Below are 18,562 nucleotides of genomic sequence, written 5' to 3'. Positions count from 1 at the left end.
ATCTACTGCAGGCAGGATACCTGGCTGGCTGAATGTCGCTGAGAAGCTCACAGAGACCGCCATAAGCAACAGTTTAACAGAATGCCACAGACTAATCAACCAAACTTTTTGGGTTGGGTTCTCTTTTATAGTCTGCAGGCATTAAATGAAAGAAGTCAGTGTTCCAGCAGAAGGAGACAACGTTTCAGAAAAGGCATTGTAGCAAACCAAAAAAGAAATTTTAAGCGCAGCAGAGTAACCAGCGCACATACCTGTTAGCTCAGGTGAGTTTAAAAGGCTGCTGTTGATAACAAGGGCATTTGCTAAATAGATGGTGTGTGTGCAACAATATACTGAAAGGTCAATTATATTGTGCAGCTTATCTCACCACCTGTAGTTATTTAGGTGAAAGCTCCAAAATGCTTGCCTAATATGTCTGTTTATCCAAAAGGAAGTAAAAAGGGAGAGCTAGAAAGATAGCATTGCATCACATTACATGGCAATGCAATGCACAGTTGCTGAAGTTGAACCAAAATGAGCTTGTAATCTGGCTTCTGCAACTTTGAACATGAAAAATCCAATGAGGAGAAGAAAAGCAAAGCCAAAGAGTCCATCCCAAAATCCGACAAACAAGCAAAATGAACAAAAAACATTGAATTCAATTCTTTCTGATTTTAGAAACTGCATTAAAGAAGGGGTGCACCGGTCCTGGAGATACTGCAATACCAGGTCAATGCGTGGAGTGGACAGAGCAAGCTCTTTTTCCATCTCCCTGTTCTAAAAATCCATTTAATATATGGTCCCCAGATAGGGGACGTATCAGATATTAAACTGATAAGAACAGATACTACACTTGATCTTAGCCAAAAGGCCGAGAAGCGATAACCAGAATTGGTTTCAAACTACGGAGCCACCCAAGGATCCTGAAAAGTCCATTTGTGGAGATGAGCTCCTGGACTCCCGTTAAGAAGACATGTTGTCAACCTCTAGATCCCTTACATGCCTGCACTTTTCGGCTTGCTGCTGCTGCAATCCACGCGTTTTAGATCTGCATAACTCCACCTCTTTAAACACAGCACCTTCACCCCCTGCTGTTCCCACCCGCCTCAACACCGTTGGAAGGGAGGAGAACCAATTAAGGCGGGGGGTGGGGTGGAACGAGCAGCTGTCTACCCTTAGCAGGAGGGCTCCTGATTACATACCTCTCCTGCTGCTGCTGCTGCTGGCTGTCCAGCAGCAGACTGAAGGTGGCTGCTGCTGTGCACAGGTATATAAAGGCTCAGAGCCTATTATGACACGCGCAGCCAGCGTTCCATTGCCACATTCCATCTACTGCAGGCAGGATACCTGGCTGGCTGAATGTCGCTGAGAAGCTCACAGAGACCGCCATAAGCAACAGTTTAACAGAATGCCACAGACTAATCAACCAAACTTTTTGGGTTGGGTTCTCTTTTATAGTCTGCAGGCATTAAATGAAAGAAGTCAGTGTTCCAGCAGAAGGAGACAACGTTTCAGAAAAGGCATTGTAGCAAACCAAAAAAGAAATTTTAAGCGCAGCAGAGTAACCAGCGCACATACCTGTTAGCTCAGGTGAGTTTAAAAGGCTGCTGTTGATAACAAGGGCATTTGCTAAATAGATGGTGTGTGTGCAACAATATACTGAAAGGTCAATTATATTGTGCAGCTTATCTCACCACCTGTAGTTATTTAGGTGAAAGCTCCAAAATGCTTGCCTAATATGTCTGTTTATCCAAAAGGAAGTAAAAAGGGAGAGCTAGAAAGATAGCATTGCATCACATTACATGGCAATGCAATGCACAGTTGCTGAAGTTGAACCAAAATGAGCTTGTAATCTGGCTTCTGCAACTTTGAACATGAAAAATCCAATGAGGAGAAGAAAAGCAAAGCCAAAGAGTCCATCCCAAAATCCGACAAACAAGCAAAATGAACAAAAAACATTGAATTCAATTCTTTCTGATTTTAGAAACTGCATTAAAGAAGGGGTGCACCGGTCCTGGAGATACTGCAATACCAGGTCAATGCGTGGAGTGGACAGAGCAAGCTCTTTTTCCATCTCCCTGTTCTAAAAATCCATTTAATATATGGTCCCCAGATAGGGGACGTATCAGATATTAAACTGATAAGAACAGATACTACACTTGATCTTAGCCAAAAGGCCGAGAAGCGATAACCAGAATTGGTTTCAAACTACGGAGCCACCCAAGGATCCTGAAAAGTCCATTTGTGGAGATGAGCTCCTGGACTCCCGTTAAGAAGACATGTTGTCAACCTCTAGATCCCTTACATGCCTGCACTTTTCGGCTTGCTGCTGCTGCAATCCACGCGTTTTAGATCTGCATAACTCCACCTCTTTAAACACAGCACCTTCACCCCCTGCTGTTCCCACCCGCCTCAACACCGTTGGAAGGGAGGAGAACCAATTAAGGCGGGGGGTGGGGTGGAACGAGCAGCTGTCTACCCTTAGCAGGAGGGCTCCTGATTACATACCTCTCCTGCTGCTGCTGCTGCTGGCTGTCCAGCAGCAGACTGAAGGTGGCTGCTGCTGTGCACAGGTATATAAAGGCTCAGAGCCTATTATGACACGCGCAGCCAGCGTTCCATTGCCACATTCCATCTACTGCAGGCAGGATACCTGGCTGGCTGAATGTCGCTGAGAAGCTCACAGAGACCGCCATAAGCAACAGTTTAACAGAATGCCACAGACTAATCAACCAAACTTTTTGGGTTGGGTTCTCTTTTATAGTCTGCAGGCATTAAATGAAAGAAGTCAGTGTTCCAGCAGAAGGAGACAACGTTTCAGAAAAGGCATTGTAGCAAACCAAAAAAGAAATTTTAAGCGCAGCAGAGTAACCAGCGCACATACCTGTTAGCTCAGGTGAGTTTAAAAGGCTGCTGTTGATAACAAGGGCATTTGCTAAATAGATGGTGTGTGTGCAACAATATACTGAAAGGTCAATTATATTGTGCAGCTTATCTCACCACCTGTAGTTATTTAGGTGAAAGCTCCAAAATGCTTGCCTAATATGTCTGTTTATCCAAAAGGAAGTAAAAAGGGAGAGCTAGAAAGATAGCATTGCATCACATTACATGGCAATGCAATGCACAGTTGCTGAAGTTGAACCAAAATGAGCTTGTAATCTGGCTTCTGCAACTTTGAACATGAAAAATCCAATGAGGAGAAGAAAAGCAAAGCCAAAGAGTCCATCCCAAAATCCGACAAACAAGCAAAATGAACAAAAAACATTGAATTCAATTCTTTCTGATTTTAGAAACTGCATTAAAGAAGGGGTGCACCGGTCCTGGAGATACTGCAATACCAGGTCAATGCGTGGAGTGGACAGAGCAAGCTCTTTTTCCATCTCCCTGTTCTAAAAATCCATTTAATATATGGTCCCCAGATAGGGGACGTATCAGATATTAAACTGATAAGAACAGATACTACACTTGATCTTAGCCAAAAGGCCGAGAAGCGATAACCAGAATTGGTTTCAAACTACGGAGCCACCCAAGGATCCTGAAAAGTCCATTTGTGGAGATGAGCTCCTGGACTCCCGTTAAGAAGACATGTTGTCAACCTCTAGATCCCTTACATGCCTGCACTTTTCGGCTTGCTGCTGCTGCAATCCACGCGTTTTAGATCTGCATAACTCCACCTCTTTAAACACAGCACCTTCACCCCCTGCTGTTCCCACCCGCCTCAACACCGTTGGAAGGGAGGAGAACCAATTAAGGCGGGGGGTGGGGTGGAACGAGCAGCTGTCTACCCTTAGCAGGAGGGCTCCTGATTACATACCTCTCCTGCTGCTGCTGCTGCTGGCTGTCCAGCAGCAGACTGAAGGTGGCTGCTGCTGTGCACAGGTATATAAAGGCTCAGAGCCTATTATGACACGCGCAGCCAGCGTTCCATTGCCACATTCCATCTACTGCAGGCAGGATACCTGGCTGGCTGAATGTCGCTGAGAAGCTCACAGAGACCGCCATAAGCAACAGTTTAACAGAATGCCACAGACTAATCAACCAAACTTTTTGGGTTGGGTTCTCTTTTATAGTCTGCAGGCATTAAATGAAAGAAGTCAGTGTTCCAGCAGAAGGAGACAACGTTTCAGAAAAGGCATTGTAGCAAACCAAAAAAGAAATTTTAAGCGCAGCAGAGTAACCAGCGCACATACCTGTTAGCTCAGGTGAGTTTAAAAGGCTGCTGTTGATAACAAGGGCATTTGCTAAATAGATGGTGTGTGTGCAACAATATACTGAAAGGTCAATTATATTGTGCAGCTTATCTCACCACCTGTAGTTATTTAGGTGAAAGCTCCAAAATGCTTGCCTAATATGTCTGTTTATCCAAAAGGAAGTAAAAAGGGAGAGCTAGAAAGATAGCATTGCATCACATTACATGGCAATGCAATGCACAGTTGCTGAAGTTGAACCAAAATGAGCTTGTAATCTGGCTTCTGCAACTTTGAACATGAAAAATCCAATGAGGAGAAGAAAAGCAAAGCCAACGAGTCCATCCCAAAATCCGACAAACAAGCAAAATGAACAAAAAACATTGAATTCAATTCTTTCTGATTTTAGAAACTGCATTAAAGAAGGGGTGCACCGGTCCTGGAGATACTGCAATACCAGGTCAATGCGTGGAGTGGACAGAGCAAGCTCTTTTTCCATCTCCCTGTTCTAAAAATCCATTTAATATATGGTCCCCAGATAGGGGACGTATCAGATATTAAACTGATAAGAACAGATACTACACTTGATCTTAGCCAAAAGGCCGAGAAGCGATAACCAGAATTGGTTTCAAACTACGGAGCCACCCAAGGATCCTGAAAAGTCCATTTGTGGAGATGAGCTCCTGGACTCCCGTTAAGAAGACATGTTGTCAACCTCTAGATCCCTTACATGCCTGCACTTTTCGGCTTGCTGCTGCTGCAATCCACGCGTTTTAGATCTGCATAACTCCACCTCTTTAAACACAGCACCTTCACCCCCTGCTGTTCCCACCCGCCTCAACACCGTTGGAAGGGAGGAGAACCAATTAAGGCGGGGGGTGGGGTGGAACGAGCAGCTGTCTACCCTTAGCAGGAGGGCTCCTGATTACATACCTCTCCTGCTGCTGCTGCTGCTGGCTGTCCAGCAGCAGACTGAAGGTGGCTGCTGCTGTGCACAGGTATATAAAGGCTCAGAGCCTATTATGACACGCGCAGCCAGCGTTCCATTGCCACATTCCATCTACTGCAGGCAGGATACCTGGCTGGCTGAATGTCGCTGAGAAGCTCACAGAGACCGCCATAAGCAACAGTTTAACAGAATGCCACAGACTAATCAACCAAACTTTTTGGGTTGGGTTCTCTTTTATAGTCTGCAGGCATTAAATGAAAGAAGTCAGTGTTCCAGCAGAAGGAGACAACGTTTCAGAAAAGGCATTGTAGCAAACCAAAAAAGAAATTTTAAGCGCAGCAGAGTAACCAGCGCACATACCTGTTAGCTCAGGTGAGTTTAAAAGGCTGCTGTTGATAACAAGGGCATTTGCTAAATAGATGGTGTGTGTGCAACAATATACTGAAAGGTCAATTATATTGTGCAGCTTATCTCACCACCTGTAGTTATTTAGGTGAAAGCTCCAAAATGCTTGCCTAATATGTCTGTTTATCCAAAAGGAAGTAAAAAGGGAGAGCTAGAAAGATAGCATTGCATCACATTACATGGCAATGCAATGCACAGTTGCTGAAGTTGAACCAAAATGAGCTTGTAATCTGGCTTCTGCAACTTTGAACATGAAAAATCCAATGAGGAGAAGAAAAGCAAAGCCAAAGAGTCCATCCCAAAATCCGACAAACAAGCAAAATGAACAAAAAACATTGAATTCAATTCTTTCTGATTTTAGAAACTGCATTAAAGAAGGGGTGCACCGGTCCTGGAGATACTGCAATACCAGGTCAATGCGTGGAGTGGACAGAGCAAGCTCTTTTTCCATCTCCCTGTTCTAAAAATCCATTTAATATATGGTCCCCAGATAGGGGACGTATCAGATATTAAACTGATAAGAACAGATACTACACTTGATCTTAGCCAAAAGGCCGAGAAGCGATAACCAGAATTGGTTTCAAACTACGGAGCCACCCAAGGATCCTGAAAAGTCCATTTGTGGAGATGAGCTCCTGGACTCCCGTTAAGAAGACATGTTGTCAACCTCTAGATCCCTTACATGCCTGCACTTTTCGGCTTGCTGCTGCTGCAATCCACGCGTTTTAGATCTGCATAACTCCACCTCTTTAAACACAGCACCTTCACCCCCTGCTGTTCCCACCCGCCTCAACACCGTTGGAAGGGAGGAGAACCAATTAAGGCGGGGGGTGGGGTGGAACGAGCAGCTGTCTACCCTTAGCAGGAGGGCTCCTGATTACATACCTCTCCTGCTGCTGCTGCTGCTGGCTGTCCAGCAGCAGACTGAAGGTGGCTGCTGCTGTGCACAGGTATATAAAGGCTCAGAGCCTATTATGACACGCGCAGCCAGCGTTCCATTGCCACATTCCATCTACTGCAGGCAGGATACCTGGCTGGCTGAATGTCGCTGAGAAGCTCACAGAGACCGCCATAAGCAACAGTTTAACAGAATGCCACAGACTAATCAACCAAACTTTTTGGGTTGGGTTCTCTTTTATAGTCTGCAGGCATTAAATGAAAGAAGTCAGTGTTCCAGCAGAAGGAGACAACGTTTCAGAAAAGGCATTGTAGCAAACCAAAAAAGAAATTTTAAGCGCAGCAGAGTAACCAGCGCACATACCTGTTAGCTCAGGTGAGTTTAAAAGGCTGCTGTTGATAACAAGGGCATTTGCTAAATAGATGGTGTGTGTGCAACAATATACTGAAAGGTCAATTATATTGTGCAGCTTATCTCACCACCTGTAGTTATTTAGGTGAAAGCTCCAAAATGCTTGCCTAATATGTCTGTTTATCCAAAAGGAAGTAAAAAGGGAGAGCTAGAAAGATAGCATTGCATCACATTACATGGCAATGCAATGCACAGTTGCTGAAGTTGAACCAAAATGAGCTTGTAATCTGGCTTCTGCAACTTTGAACATGAAAAATCCAATGAGGAGAAGAAAAGCAAAGCCAAAGAGTCCATCCCAAAATCCGACAAACAAGCAAAATGAACAAAAAACATTGAATTCAATTCTTTCTGATTTTAGAAACTGCATTAAAGAAGGGGTGCACCGGTCCTGGAGATACTGCAATACCAGGTCAATGCGTGGAGTGGACAGAGCAAGCTCTTTTTCCATCTCCCTGTTCTAAAAATCCATTTAATATATGGTCCCCAGATAGGGGACGTATCAGATATTAAACTGATAAGAACAGATACTACACTTGATCTTAGCCAAAAGGCCGAGAAGCGATAACCAGAATTGGTTTCAAACTACGGAGCCACCCAAGGATCCTGAAAAGTCCATTTGTGGAGATGAGCTCCTGGACTCCCGTTAAGAAGACATGTTGTCAACCTCTAGATCCCTTACATGCCTGCACTTTTCGGCTTGCTGCTGCTGCAATCCACGCGTTTTAGATCTGCATAACTCCACCTCTTTAAACACAGCACCTTCACCCCCTGCTGTTCCCACCCGCCTCAACACCGTTGGAAGGGAGGAGAACCAATTAAGGCGGGGGGTGGGGTGGAACGAGCAGCTGTCTACCCTTAGCAGGAGGGCTCCTGATTACATACCTCTCCTGCTGCTGCTGCTGCTGGCTGTCCAGCAGCAGACTGAAGGTGGCTGCTGCTGTGCACAGGTATATAAAGGCTCAGAGCCTATTATGACACGCGCAGCCAGCGTTCCATTGCCACATTCCATCTACTGCAGGCAGGATACCTGGCTGGCTGAATGTCGCTGAGAAGCTCACAGAGACCGCCATAAGCAACAGTTTAACAGAATGCCACAGACTAATCAACCAAACTTTTTGGGTTGGGTTCTCTTTTATAGTCTGCAGGCATTAAATGAAAGAAGTCAGTGTTCCAGCAGAAGGAGACAACGTTTCAGAAAAGGCATTGTAGCAAACCAAAAAAGAAATTTTAAGCGCAGCAGAGTAACCAGCGCACATACCTGTTAGCTCAGGTGAGTTTAAAAGGCTGCTGTTGATAACAAGGGCATTTGCTAAATAGATGGTGTGTGTGCAACAATATACTGAAAGGTCAATTATATTGTGCAGCTTATCTCACCACCTGTAGTTATTTAGGTGAAAGCTCCAAAATGCTTGCCTAATATGTCTGTTTATCCAAAAGGAAGTAAAAAGGGAGAGCTAGAAAGATAGCATTGCATCACATTACATGGCAATGCAATGCACAGTTGCTGAAGTTGAACCAAAATGAGCTTGTAATCTGGCTTCTGCAACTTTGAACATGAAAAATCCAATGAGGAGAAGAAAAGCAAAGCCAACGAGTCCATCCCAAAATCCGACAAACAAGCAAAATGAACAAAAAACATTGAATTCAATTCTTTCTGATTTTAGAAACTGCATTAAAGAAGGGGTGCACCGGTCCTGGAGATACTGCAATACCAGGTCAATGCGTGGAGTGGACAGAGCAAGCTCTTTTTCCATCTCCCTGTTCTAAAAATCCATTTAATATATGGTCCCCAGATAGGGGACGTATCAGATATTAAACTGATAAGAACAGATACTACACTTGATCTTAGCCAAAAGGCCGAGAAGCGATAACCAGAATTGGTTTCAAACTACGGAGCCACCCAAGGATCCTGAAAAGTCCATTTGTGGAGATGAGCTCCTGGACTCCCGTTAAGAAGACATGTTGTCAACCTCTAGATCCCTTACATGCCTGCACTTTTCGGCTTGCTGCTGCTGCAATCCACGCGTTTTAGATCTGCATAACTCCACCTCTTTAAACACAGCACCTTCACCCCCTGCTGTTCCCACCCGCCTCAACACCGTTGGAAGGGAGGAGAACCAATTAAGGCGGGGGGTGGGGTGGAACGAGCAGCTGTCTACCCTTAGCAGGAGGGCTCCTGATTACATACCTCTCCTGCTGCTGCTGCTGCTGGCTGTCCAGCAGCAGACTGAAGGTGGCTGCTGCTGTGCACAGGTATATAAAGGCTCAGAGCCTATTATGACACGCGCAGCCAGCGTTCCATTGCCACATTCCATCTACTGCAGGCAGGATACCTGGCTGGCTGAATGTCGCTGAGAAGCTCACAGAGACCGCCATAAGCAACAGTTTAACAGAATGCCACAGACTAATCAACCAAACTTTTTGGGTTGGGTTCTCTTTTATAGTCTGCAGGCATTAAATGAAAGAAGTCAGTGTTCCAGCAGAGGGAGACAACGTTTCAGAAAAGGCATTGTAGCAAACCAAAAAAGAAATTTTAAGCGCAGCAGAGTAACCAGCGCACATACCTGTTAGCTCAGGTGAGTTTAAAAGGCTGCTGTTGATAACAAGGGCATTTGCTAAATAGATGGTGTGTGTGCAACAATATACTGAAAGGTCAATTATATTGTGCAGCTTATCTCACCACCTGTAGTTATTTAGGTGAAAGCTCCAAAATGCTTGCCTAATATGTCTGTTTATCCAAAAGGAAGTAAAAAGGGAGAGCTAGAAAGATAGCATTGCATCACATTACATGGCAATGCAATGCACAGTTGCTGAAGTTGAACCAAAATGAGCTTGTAATCTGGCTTCTGCAACTTTGAACATGAAAAATCCAATGAGGAGAAGAAAAGCAAAGCCAAAGAGTCCATCCCAAAATCCGACAAACAAGCAAAATGAACAAAAAACATTGAATTCAATTCTTTCTGATTTTAGAAACTGCATTAAAGAAGGGGTGCACCGGTCCTGGAGATACTGCAATACCAGGTCAATGCGTGGAGTGGACAGAGCAAGCTCTTTTTCCATCTCCCTGTTCTAAAAATCCATTTAATATATGGTCCCCAGATAGGGGACGTATCAGATATTAAACTGATAAGAACAGATACTACACTTGATCTTAGCCAAAAGGCCGAGAAGCGATAACCAGAATTGGTTTCAAACTACGGAGCCACCCAAGGATCCTGAAAAGTCCATTTGTGGAGATGAGCTCCTGGACTCCCGTTAAGAAGACATGTTGTCAACCTCTAGATCCCTTACATGCCTGCACTTTTCGGCTTGCTGCTGCTGCAATCCACGCGTTTTAGATCTGCATAACTCCACATCTTTAAACACAGCACCTTCACCCCCTGCTGTTCCCACCCGCCTCAACACCGTTGGAAGGGAGGAGAACCAATTAAGGCGGGGGGTGGGGTGGAACGAGCAGCTGTCTACCCTTAGCAGGAGGGCTCCTGATTACATACCTCTCCTGCTGCTGCTGCTGCTGGCTGTCCAGCAGCAGACTGAAGGTGGCTGCTGCTGTGCACAGGTATATAAAGGCTCAGAGCCTATTATGACACGCGCAGCCAGCGTTCCATTGCCACATTCCATCTACTGCAGGCAGGATACCTGGCTGGCTGAATGTCGCTGAGAAGCTCACAGAGACCGCCATAAGCAACAGTTTAACAGAATGCCACAGACTAATCAACCAAACTTTTTGGGTTGGGTTCTCTTTTATAGTCTGCAGGCATTAAATGAAAGAAGTCAGTGTTCCAGCAGAGGGAGACAACGTTTCAGAAAAGGCATTGTAGCAAACCAAAAAAGAAATTTTAAGCGCAGCAGAGTAACCAGCGCACATACCTGTTAGCTCAGGTGAGTTTAAAAGGCTGCTGTTGATAACAAGGGCATTTGCTAAATAGATGGTGTGTGTGCAACAATATACTGAAAGGTCAATTATATTGTGCAGCTTATCTCACCACCTGTAGTTATTTAGGTGAAAGCTCCAAAATGCTTGCCTAATATGTCTGTTTATCCAAAAGGAAGTAAAAAGGGAGAGCTAGAAAGATAGCATTGCATCACATTACATGGCAATGCAATGCACAGTTGCTGAAGTTGAACCAAAATGAGCTTGTAATCTGGCTTCTGCAACTTTGAACATGAAAAATCCAATGAGGAGAAGAAAAGCAAAGCCAAAGAGTCCATCCCAAAATCCGACAAACAAGCAAAATGAACAAAAAACATTGAATTCAATTCTTTCTGATTTTAGAAACTGCATTAAAGAAGGGGTGCACCGGTCCTGGAGATACTGCAATACCAGGTCAATGCGTGGAGTGGACAGAGCAAGCTCTTTTTCCATCTCCCTGTTCTAAAAATCCATTTAATATATGGTCCCCAGATAGGGGACGTATCAGATATTAAACTGATAAGGACAGATACTACACTTGATCTTAGCCAAAAGGCCGAGAAGCGATAACCAGAATTGGTTTCAAACTACGGAGCCACCCAAGGATCCTGAAAAGTCCATTTGTGGAGATGAGCTCCTGGACTCCCGTTAAGAAGACATGTTGTCAACCTCTAGATCCCTTACATGCCTGCACTTTTCGGCTTGCTGCTGCTGCAATCCACGCGTTTTAGATCTGCATAACTCCACCTCTTTAAACACAGCACCTTCACCCCCTGCTGTTCCCACCCGCCTCAACACCGTTGGAAGGGAGGAGAACCAATTAAGGCGGGGGGTGGGGTGGAACGAGCAGCTGTCTACCCTTAGCAGGAGGGCTCCTGATTACATACCTCTCCTGCTGCTGCTGCTGCTGCTGGCTGTCCAGCAGCAGACTGAAGGTGGCTGCTGCTGTGCACAGGTATATAAAGGCTCAGAGCCTATTATGACACGCGCAGCCAGCGTTCCATTGCCACATTCCATCTACTGCAGGCAGGATACCTGGCTGGCTGAATGTCGCTGAGAAGCTCACAGAGACCGCCATAAGCAACAGTTTAACAGAATGCCACAGACTAATCAACCAAACTTTTTGGGTTGGGTTCTCTTTTATAGTCTGCAGGCATTAAATGAAAGAAGTCAGTGTTCCAGCAGAGGGAGACAACGTTTCAGAAAAGGCATTGTAGCAAACCAAAAAAGAAATTTTAAGCGCAGCAGAGTAACCAGCGCACATACCTGTTAGCTCAGGTGAGTTTAAAAGGCTGCTGTTGATAACAAGGGCATTTGCTAAATAGATGGTGTGTGTGCAACAATATACTGAAAGGTCAATTATATTGTGCAGCTTATCTCACCACCTGTAGTTATTTAGGTGAAAGCTCCAAAATGCTTGCCTAATATGTCTGTTTATCCAAAAGGAAGTAAAAAGGGAGAGCTAGAAAGATAGCATTGCATCACATTACATGGCAATGCAATGCACAGTTGCTGAAGTTGAACCAAAATGAGCTTGTAATCTGGCTTCTGCAACTTTGAACATGAAAAATCCAATGAGGAGAAGAAAAGCAAAGCCAAAGAGTCCATCCCAAAATCCGACAAACAAGCAAAATGAACAAAAAACATTGAATTCAATTCTTTCTGATTTTAGACACTGCATTAAAGAAGGGGTGCACCGGTCCTGGAGATACTGCAATACCAGGTCAATGCGTGGAGTGGACAGAGCAAGCTCTTTTTCCATCTCCCTGTTCTAAAAATCCATTTAATATATGGTCCCCAGATAGGGGACGTATCAGATATTAAACTGATAAGAACAGATACTACACTTGATCTTAGCCAAAAGGCCGAGAAGCGATAACCAGAATTGGTTTCAAACTACGGAGCCACCCAAGGATCCTGAAAAGTCCATTTGTGGAGATGAGCTCCTGGACTCCCGTTAAGAAGACATGTTGTCAACCTCTAGATCCCTTACATGCCTGCACTTTTCGGCTTGCTGCTGCTGCAATCCACGCGTTTTAGATCTGCATAACTCCACCTCTTTAAACACAGCACCTTCACCCCCTGCTGTTCCCACCCGCCTCAACACCGTTGGAAGGGAGGAGAACCAATTAAGGCGGGGGGTGGGGTGGAACGAGCAGCTGTCTACCCTTAGCAGGAGGGCTCCTGATTACATACCTCTCCTGCTGCTGCTGCTGCTGGCTGTCCAGCAGCAGACTGAAGGTGGCTGCTGCTGTGCACAGGTATATAAAGGCTCAGAGCCTATTATGACACGCGCAGCCAGCGTTCCATTGCCACATTCCATCTACTGCAGGCAGGATACCTGGCTGGCTGAATGTCGCTGAGAAGCTCACAGAGACCGCCATAAGCAACAGTTTAACAGAATGCCACAGACTAATCAACCAAACTTTTTGGGTTGGGTTCTCTTTTATAGTCTGCAGGCATTAAATGAAAGAAGTCAGTGTTCCAGCAGAAGGAGACAACGTTTCAGAAAAGGCATTGTAGCAAACCAAAAAAGAAATTTTAAGCGCAGCAGAGTAACCAGCGCACATACCTGTTAGCTCAGGTGAGTTTAAAAGGCTGCTGTTGATAACAAGGGCATTTGCTAAATAGATGGTGTGTGTGCAACAATATACTGAAAGGTCAATTATATTGTGCAGCTTATCTCACCACCTGTAGTTATTTAGGTGAAAGCTCCAAAATGCTTGCCTAATATGTCTGTTTATCCAAAAGGAAGTAAAAAGAGAGAGCTAGAAAGATAGCATTGCATCACATTACATGGCAATGCAATGCACAGTTGCTGAAGTTGAACCAAAATGAGCTTGTAATCTGGCTTCTGCAACTTTGAACATGAAAAATCCAATGAGGAGAAGAAAAGCAAAGCCAAAGAGTCCATCCCAAAATCCGACAAACAAGCAAAATGAACAAAAAACATTGAATTCAATTCTTTCTGATTTTAGAAACTGCATTAAAGAAGGGGTGCACCGGTCCTGGAGATACTGCAATACCAGGTCAATGCGTGGAGTGGACAGAGCAAGCTCTTTTTCCATCTCCCTGTTCTAAAAATCCATTTAATATATGGTCCCCAGATAGGGGACGTATCAGATATTAAACTGATAAGAACAGATACTACACTTGATCTTAGCCAAAAGGCCGAGAAGCGATAACCAGAATTGGTTTCAAACTACGGAGCCACCCAAGGATCCTGAAAAGTCCATTTGTGGAGATGAGCTCCTGGACTCCCGTTAAGAAGACATGTTGTCAACCTCTAGATCCCTTACATGCCTGCACTTTTCGGCTTGCTGCTGCTGCAATCCACGCGTTTTAGATCTGCATAACTCCACATCTTTAAACACAGCACCTTCACCCCCTGCTGTTCCCACCCGCCTCAACACCGTTGGAAGGGAGGAGAACCAATTAAGGCGGGGGGTGGGGTGGAACGAGCAGCTGTCTACCCTTAGCAGGAGGGCTCCTGATTACATACCTCTCCTGCTGCTGCTGCTGCTGGCTGTCCAGCAGCAGACTGAAGGTGGCTGCTGCTGTGCACAGGTATATAAAGGCTCAGAGCCTATTATGACACGCGCAGCCAGCGTTCCATTGCCACATTCCATCTACTGCAGGCAGGATACCTGGCTGGCTGAATGTCGCTGAGAAGCTCACAGAGACCGCCATAAGCAACAGTTTAACAGAATGCCACAGACTAATCAACCAAACTTTTTGGGTTGGGTTCTCTTTTATAGTCTGCAGGCATTAAATGAAAGAAGTCAGTGTTCCAGCAGAGGGAGACAACGTTTCAGAAAAGGCATTGTAGCAAACCAAAAAAGAAATTTTAAGCGCAGCAGAGTAACCAGCGCACATACCTGTTAGCTCAGGTGAGTTTAAAAGGCTGCTGTTGATAACAAGGGCATTTGCTAAATAGATGGTGTGTGTGCAACAATATACTGAAAGGTCAATTATATTGTGCAGCTTATCTCACCACCTGTAGTTATTTAGGTGAAAGCTCCAAAATGCTTGCCTAATATGTCTGTTTATCCAAAAGGAAGTAAAAAGGGAGAGCTAGAAAGATAGCATTGCATTACATTACATGGCAATGCAATGCACAGTTGCTGAAGTTGAACCAAAATGAGCTTGTAATCTGGCTTCTGCAACTTTGAACATGAAAAATCCAATGAGGAGAAGAAAAGCAAAGCCAAAGAGTCCATCCCAAAATCCGACAAACAAGCAAAATGAACAAAAAACATTGAATTCAATTCTTTCTGATTTTAGAAACTGCATTAAAGAAGGGGTGCACCGGTCCTGGAGATACTGCAATACCAGGTCAATGCGTGGAGTGGACAGAGCAAGCTCTTTTTCCATCTCCCTGTTCTAAAAATCCATTTAATATATGGTCCCCAGATAGGGGACGTATCAGATATTAAACTGATAAGGACAGATACTACACTTGATCTTAGCCAAAAGGCCGAGAAGCGATAACCAGAATTGGTTTCAAACTACGGAGCCACCCAAGGATCCTGAAAAGTCCATTTGTGGAGATGAGCTCCTGGACTCCCGTTAAGAAGACATGTTGTCAACCTCTAGATCCCTTACATGCCTGCACTTTTCGGCTTGCTGCTGCTGCAATCCACGCGTTTTAGATCTGCATAACTCCACCTCTTTAAACACAGCACCTTCACCCCCTGCTGTTCCCACCCGCCTCAACACCGTTGGAAGGGAGGAGAACCAATTAAGGCGGGGGGTGGGGTGGAACGAGCAGCTGTCTACCCTTAGCAGGAGGGCTCCTGATTACATACCTCTCCTGCTGCTGCTGCTGCTGGCTGTCCAGCAGCAGACTGAAGGTGGCTGCTGCTGTGCACAGGTATATAAAGGCTCAGAGCCTATTATGACACGCGCAGCCAGCGTTCCATTGCCACATTCCATCTACTGCAGGCAGGATACCTGGCTGGCTGAATGTCGCTGAGAAGCTCACAGAGACCGCCATAAGCAACAGTTTAACAGAATGCCACAGACTAATCAACCAAACTTTTTGGGTTGGGTTCTCTTTTATAGTCTGCAGGCATTAAATGAAAGAAGTCAGTGTTCCAGCAGAGGGAGACAACGTTTCAGAAAAGGCATTGTAGCAAACCAAAAAAGAAATTTTAAGCGCAGCAGAGTAACCAGCGCACATACCTGTTAGCTCAGGTGAGTTTAAAAGGCTGCTGTTGATAACAAGGGCATTTGCTAAATAGATGGTGTGTGTGCAACAATATACTGAAAGGTCAATTATATTGTGCAGCTTATCTCACCACCTGTAGTTATTTAGGTGAAAGCTCCAAAATGCTTGCCTAATATGTCTGTTTATCCAAAAGGAAGTAAAAAGGGAGAGCTAGAAAGATAGCATTGCATCACATTACATGGCAATGCAATGCACAGTTGCTGAAGTTGAACCAAAATGAGCTTGTAATCTGGCTTCTGCAACTTTGAACATGAAAAATCCAATGAGGAGAAGAAAAGCAAAGCCAAAGAGTCCATCCCAAAATCCGACAAACAAGCAAAATGAACAAAAAACATTGAATTCAATTCTTTCTGATTTTAGAAACTGCATTAAAGAAGGGGTGCACCGGTCCTGGAGATGCTGCAATACCAGGTCAATGCGTGGAGTGGACAGAGCAAGCTCTTTTTCCATCTCCCTGTTCTAAAAATCCATTTAATATATGGTCCCCAGATAGGGGACGTATCAGATATTAAACTGATAAGAACAGATACTACACTTGATCTTAGCCAAAAGGCCGAGAAGCGATAACCAGAATTGGTTTCAAACTACGGAGCCACCCAAGGATCCTGAAAAGTCCATTTGTGGAGATGAGCTCCTGGACTCCCGTTAAGAAGACATGTTGTCAACCTCTAGATCCCTTACATGCCTGCACTTTTCGGCTTGCTGCTGCTGCAATCCACGCGTTTTAGATCTGCATAACTCCACCTCTTTAAACACAGCACCTTCACCCCCTGCTGTTCCCACCCGCCTCAACACCGTTGGAAGGGAGGAGAACCAATTAAGGCGGGGGGTGGGGTGGAACGAGCAGCTGTCTACAGTTAGCAGGAGGGCTCCTGATTACATACCTCTCCTGCTGCTGCTGCTGCTGGCTGTCCAGCAGCAGACTGAAGGTGGCTGCTGCTGTGCACAGGTATATAAAGGCTCAGAGCCTATTATGACACGCGCAGCCAGCGTTCCATTGCCACATTCCATCTACTGCAGGCAGGATACCTGGCTGGCTGAATGTCGCTGAGAAGCTCACAGAGACCGCCATAAGCAACAGTTTAACAGAATGCCACAGACTAATCAACCAAACTTTTTGGGTTGGGTTCTCTTTTATAGTCTGCAGGCATTAAATGAAAGAAGTCAGTGTTCCAGCAGAGGGAGACAACGTTTCAGAAAAGGCATTGTAGCAAACCAAAAAAGAAATTTTAAGCGCAGCAGAGTAACCAGCGCACATACCTGTTAGCTCAGGTGAGTTTAAAAGGCTGCTGTTGATAACAAGGGCATTTGCTAAATAGATGGTGTGTGTGCAACAATATACTGAAAGGTCAATTATATTGTGCAGCTTATCTCACCACCTGTAGTTATTTAGGTGAAAGCTCCAAAATGCTTGCCTAATATGTCTGTTTATCCAAAAGGAAGTAAAAAGGGAGAGCTAGAAAGATAGCATTGCATCACATTACATGGCAATGCAATGCACAGTTGCTGAAGTTGAACCAAAATGAGCTTGTAATCTGGCTTCTGCAACTTTGAACATGAAAAATCCAATGAGGAGAAGAAAAGCAAAGCCAAAGAGTCCATCCCAAAATCCGACAAACAAGCAAAATGAACAAAAAACATTGAATTCAATTCTTTCTGATTTTAGACACTGCATTAAAGAAGGGGTGCACCGGTCCTGGAGATACTGCAATACCAGGTCAATGCGTGGAGTGGACAGAGCAAGCTCTTTTTCCATCTCCCTGTTCTAAAAATCCATTTAATATATGGTCCCCAGATAGGGGACGTATCAGATATTAAACTGATAAGAACAGATACTACACTTGATCTTAGCCAAAAGGCCGAGAAGCGATAACCAGAATTGGTTTCAAACTACGGAGCCACCCAAGGATCCTGAAAAGTCCATTTGTGGAGATGAGCTCCTGGACTCCCGTTAAGAAGACATGTTGTCAACCTCTAGATCCCTTACATGCCTGCACTTTTCGGCTTGCTGCTGCTGCAATCCACGCGTTTTAGATCTGCATAACTCCACCTCTTTAAACACAGCACCTTCACCCCCTGCTGTTCCCACCCGCCTCAACACCGTTGGAAGGGAGGAGAACCAATTAAGGCGGGGGGTGGGGTGGAACGAGCAGCTGTCTACCCTTAGCAGGAGGGCTCCTGATTACATACCTCTCCTGCTGCTGCTGCTGCTGGCTGTCCAGCAGCAGACTGAAGGTGGCTGCTGCTGTGCACAGGTATATAAAGGCTCAGAGCCTATTATGACACGCGCAGCCAGCGTTCCATTGCCACATTCCATCTACTGCAGGCAGGATACCTGGCTGGCTGAATGTCGCTGAGAAGCTCACAGAGACCGCCATAAGCAACAGTTTAACAGAATGCCACAGACTAATCAACCAAACTTTTTGGGTTGGGTTCTCTTTTATAGTCTGCAGGCATTAAATGAAAGAAGTCAGTGTTCCAGCAGAAGGAGACAACGTTTCAGAAAAGGCATTGTAGCAAACCAAAAAAGAAATTTTAAGCGCAGCAGAGTAACCAGCGCACATACCTGTTAGCTCAGGTGAGTTTAAAA

At 45.0% G+C, this 18,562-nt stretch overlaps 14 non-coding genes across 14 annotated transcripts; all 14 read right to left on the bottom strand.

Moving 5' to 3' along the window:
* Positions 1-671: 671 nt before the first annotated feature.
* LOC141227813 (U2 spliceosomal RNA) lies at positions 672-862 on the bottom strand. The gene has a single exon (XR_012294794.1). It is a non-coding gene; the product is annotated as a U2 spliceosomal RNA (small nuclear RNA).
* Positions 863-1,977: 1,115 nt separating this feature from the next.
* LOC141227812 (U2 spliceosomal RNA) lies at positions 1,978-2,168 on the bottom strand. Its single transcript, XR_012294793.1, has one exon. It is a non-coding gene; the product is annotated as a U2 spliceosomal RNA (small nuclear RNA).
* Positions 2,169-3,283: 1,115 nt separating this feature from the next.
* Positions 3,284-3,474, bottom strand: LOC141227811 (U2 spliceosomal RNA). The gene has a single exon (XR_012294792.1). It is a non-coding gene; the product is annotated as a U2 spliceosomal RNA (small nuclear RNA).
* A 1,115-nt stretch (positions 3,475-4,589) lies between these two features.
* Positions 4,590-4,780, bottom strand: LOC141227810 (U2 spliceosomal RNA). The gene has a single exon (XR_012294791.1). It is a non-coding gene; the product is annotated as a U2 spliceosomal RNA (small nuclear RNA).
* Positions 4,781-5,895: 1,115 nt separating this feature from the next.
* Positions 5,896-6,086, bottom strand: LOC141227809 (U2 spliceosomal RNA). Its single transcript, XR_012294790.1, has one exon. It is a non-coding gene; the product is annotated as a U2 spliceosomal RNA (small nuclear RNA).
* Positions 6,087-7,201: 1,115 nt separating this feature from the next.
* Positions 7,202-7,392, bottom strand: LOC141227808 (U2 spliceosomal RNA). The gene has a single exon (XR_012294789.1). It is a non-coding gene; the product is annotated as a U2 spliceosomal RNA (small nuclear RNA).
* A 1,115-nt stretch (positions 7,393-8,507) lies between these two features.
* LOC141227807 (U2 spliceosomal RNA) lies at positions 8,508-8,698 on the bottom strand. Its single transcript, XR_012294788.1, has one exon. It is a non-coding gene; the product is annotated as a U2 spliceosomal RNA (small nuclear RNA).
* Positions 8,699-9,813: 1,115 nt separating this feature from the next.
* LOC141227806 (U2 spliceosomal RNA) lies at positions 9,814-10,004 on the bottom strand. Its single transcript, XR_012294787.1, has one exon. It is a non-coding gene; the product is annotated as a U2 spliceosomal RNA (small nuclear RNA).
* Positions 10,005-11,119: 1,115 nt separating this feature from the next.
* Positions 11,120-11,310, bottom strand: LOC141227035 (U2 spliceosomal RNA). The gene has a single exon (XR_012294147.1). It is a non-coding gene; the product is annotated as a U2 spliceosomal RNA (small nuclear RNA).
* Positions 11,311-12,428: 1,118 nt separating this feature from the next.
* LOC141227805 (U2 spliceosomal RNA) lies at positions 12,429-12,619 on the bottom strand. Its single transcript, XR_012294786.1, has one exon. It is a non-coding gene; the product is annotated as a U2 spliceosomal RNA (small nuclear RNA).
* A 1,115-nt stretch (positions 12,620-13,734) lies between these two features.
* LOC141227803 (U2 spliceosomal RNA) lies at positions 13,735-13,925 on the bottom strand. The gene has a single exon (XR_012294784.1). It is a non-coding gene; the product is annotated as a U2 spliceosomal RNA (small nuclear RNA).
* Positions 13,926-15,040: 1,115 nt separating this feature from the next.
* Positions 15,041-15,231, bottom strand: LOC141227033 (U2 spliceosomal RNA). Its single transcript, XR_012294145.1, has one exon. It is a non-coding gene; the product is annotated as a U2 spliceosomal RNA (small nuclear RNA).
* Positions 15,232-16,346: 1,115 nt separating this feature from the next.
* On the bottom strand, positions 16,347-16,537 carry LOC141226990 (U2 spliceosomal RNA). Its single transcript, XR_012294103.1, has one exon. It is a non-coding gene; the product is annotated as a U2 spliceosomal RNA (small nuclear RNA).
* A 1,115-nt stretch (positions 16,538-17,652) lies between these two features.
* Positions 17,653-17,843, bottom strand: LOC141227802 (U2 spliceosomal RNA). The gene has a single exon (XR_012294783.1). It is a non-coding gene; the product is annotated as a U2 spliceosomal RNA (small nuclear RNA).
* Between the last annotated feature and the right edge of the window lie 719 nt (positions 17,844-18,562).

The sequence above is a fragment of the Phyllobates terribilis genome, unplaced genomic scaffold, assembly GCF_046119375.1.
Source record: "Phyllobates terribilis strain yellow unplaced genomic scaffold, ASM4611937v1 Scaffold_416__1_contigs__length_1633014, whole genome shotgun sequence".
NCBI classification, from domain to species: domain Eukaryota; kingdom Metazoa; phylum Chordata; class Amphibia; order Anura; family Dendrobatidae; genus Phyllobates; species Phyllobates terribilis.
This window is presented reverse-complemented; position numbering and strand designations above follow the sequence as displayed.